Source organism: Palaemon carinicauda, chromosome 8 (genome assembly GCF_036898095.1).
Source record: "Palaemon carinicauda isolate YSFRI2023 chromosome 8, ASM3689809v2, whole genome shotgun sequence".
Classification (NCBI taxonomy): domain Eukaryota; kingdom Metazoa; phylum Arthropoda; class Malacostraca; order Decapoda; family Palaemonidae; genus Palaemon; species Palaemon carinicauda.
In genome coordinates this window covers 108,085,057-108,087,813 of record NC_090732.1, presented here as the reverse complement: position 1 = coordinate 108,087,813, position 2,757 = coordinate 108,085,057, and the positions used below count along the sequence as shown (strand labels likewise).

The 2,757-nt window shown below is 39.5% G+C and overlaps 2 non-coding genes across 2 annotated transcripts; both read right to left on the bottom strand.

The window, feature by feature from the left end:
• Positions 1–1,227: 1,227 nt before the first annotated feature.
• Positions 1,228–1,300, bottom strand: TRNAR-UCU (transfer RNA arginine (anticodon UCU)). Its single transcript has one exon. It is a non-coding gene; the product is annotated as a tRNA-Arg (tRNA).
• A 1,236-nt stretch (positions 1,301–2,536) lies between these two features.
• On the bottom strand, positions 2,537–2,609 carry TRNAR-UCU (transfer RNA arginine (anticodon UCU)). Its single transcript has one exon. It is a non-coding gene; the product is annotated as a tRNA-Arg (tRNA).
• Between the last annotated feature and the right edge of the window lie 148 nt (positions 2,610–2,757).

Genomic DNA, 2,757 nt, shown 5'->3' with positions numbered 1-2,757 from the left:
TTTTTTTCAAATCATCTGAACGAATTTATCTATTTTCAACCATTCTTAAAGTTAATTTTAGAAATATTTTAATTCCATGATTTTCACACCCACTTATACACGTGAATACCTACACACCACTCACACACACATACACATACTGCTGAATTGGGGTTTGAGCCCTGCTCAGGCTCGATAGTTTCTTGTAGTGTCTGCAACCTCACCAATCCCTGTAAACTAAGGATTTTTTTTTTGGGGGGGTGGGAGCATATAAGTCTACCTGTTAAGTCCTCAGCTGCCATTGCCTGGCCCTCTATGGTCCTAGCTTTGGTGGAGAGGGGCTTGGGTGCTAATAATAAATATATATGGTCAGTCTCTAGGGCATTGATCTGCTAAGGCAGTGTCCCTTGTCTCTGCCATTCATGAGTGACCTTTAAATCTTTAGGAGTATATCTTATAGGGAACCATAATTGTTATGGGAATATATCTGGTGTTCCTCAATGTGGAATTCTGTGTCTTTTATATACCCACTGAAAACAAGCTTGTTACAAGTACAGGTGATTCTAGTCTCTTTGCTCTAATTCCATCTGAATGTAGACATCCGGTTGTCGAATCCCTTAACAGAGATCTATCTAAGATTAGTACATGGTGCTAAATATGGAGGAAGAAGTTGAACCCTAACAAAACTCAGAGTAAGTAGATCAAGGAAATTGGCTCCTCAACAGTATCCAGATCTTTGTTCGTTCAATATCCTCTGAAGCGTAATATATGGCGATCTTTTAACTATATATAAGATTCTGCAGTTCTAGTTTTTCTTAATCTTGTTATATCCTTATTTATTAATTTCTAGCTTTTCTAGTAACTCAGCAAGGTCTTCTTGCCTAGAAAAAGGGTCCTGACATTGTACGTTGAAAGGTTCAGTTTCCAAAGGTGACCTGCTCTAGTCCAGAGATTTTTACCAATCCCGGCAGTGGGATGTACCTGTCTGCAACCTTGGGCTGTTGTTTTACTGCCACTGGTGGACCAATAGAGAAACACTTGAAAATTTAAAATACCTATTCGGCTCACACCTTTGTGTACCTCACCACAGTTGGGTAGCATACAAGAGTTTCCTAATAATTGATTAAATTATGTCAATTCTATAACCATCCGTGAGAAACTTCCTTCTAGTTGTGCTCTATCATCAGTCAACAGACTATCACCATAAACACCAGAAGTCAACAACTAGCCGTATTGGTATAATTTCCGCATCATCAGCGGGATTCGAACCCGCGGCCTCTGGATTAGAAGTCCAGCGCGCTATCCACTGCGCCATGAGGACTACTTTTCATTGAGGGTAAAATTATCATTCAAATCAGCCCCTTTTTGTTACCTAGGATTTTATTTAGTCGATTTGAGAAATATTCTAATTCCATGTATTTCACACCCATATATACATAAAAAATACCTACACACACAGACATACACACACTGCTGGATTGCAGTTTCAGCCCCTCTCAGGCTCGATAGTTTCTTGTAGTATCTGCAACCCCACCATTCCCCGTAAACTAAGGATTTCTTTTTTTTTGGGGGGGGGGAGCATGTAAGTCTACCTGCTAAGTCATCAGTTGCCATTGCCTGGCCCTCTATGGTCCTAGCTTTGGTGGAGAGCGGCTTGGGTGCTAATTATAAATATATACATTCCATCTCTAGGGCGTTGATCTGCTAAGGCATTGTCCCTTGCCTCTGCCATTCATGAGTGACCTTCAAACCTTTAATAGTAGTTCTTATAGGAAACCATAATTGTTATAGGAATATATCTGGTGTTCCTCAATGTAGAATTCTGTCTCTTATATACCCACTGAAAACAAGCTTGTTACAAGTACAGGTGATTCTAGTCTCTTTGCTCTAATTCCATCTGAATGTAGACATCCAGTTGTTGAATCCCTTAACAGAGATCTATCTAAGATTAGTACATGGCGCTAAATATACAGGAAGAAGTTAAACCCTAACAAAACTCAGAGAAAGTAGATCAAGGAAAGTGGCTCCTCAACAGTATCTAGATCTTTGTTCGTTCAATGTCCTCTGAAGCGTAATATATGGCGATCTTTTAACTATATATAAGATTCCGCAGTTCTAATTTTTCTTAATCTTGTTATATCCTTATTTATTGATTTTTAGCTTTTCTATTAACACAGCAAGATCTTCTTCCCTAGAGAAAGGGTCCTGACATTGTACGTTGCAAGGTTCAGTTTCCAAAGGTGACCTGCTCTAGTCCAGAGATTTTTACCAATCCCTGCAGTGGGATGTACCTATCTGCCACCTTGGGCTGTTGTTTTACTGAAACTGGGGAACCAATAGAGAAACACTGGAAAATTTAAAATACCTATTCGGCTCACACCTTTGTGTACCTCACCACAGTTGGGTAGCATCCCAGAGTTTCCTAATAATTGATTTAATGATGTCAATTCTATATCCGTGAGAAACAACTTCCTTCAAGTTGTGCTCTATCATAAGTCAACAGACTATCACCATAAACACCGGAAGTCAACAACTAGTCAAATTGGTATAATTTCCGCATCCTCAGCGGGATTCGAACCCGTGGCCTCTGGATTAGAAGTCCAGCGCGCTATCCACTGCGCCATGAGGACTGCTTATTAATAAGGGTAAGATTATCATTCAAATCAGCCCTTTTTTGTTACCCCAGGATTTTATTTAAAGTTGATTCTAGAAATATTTTAATTCCATGTATTTCACACCCACATACACATATAAATAACTACAAGCCACTCACACACA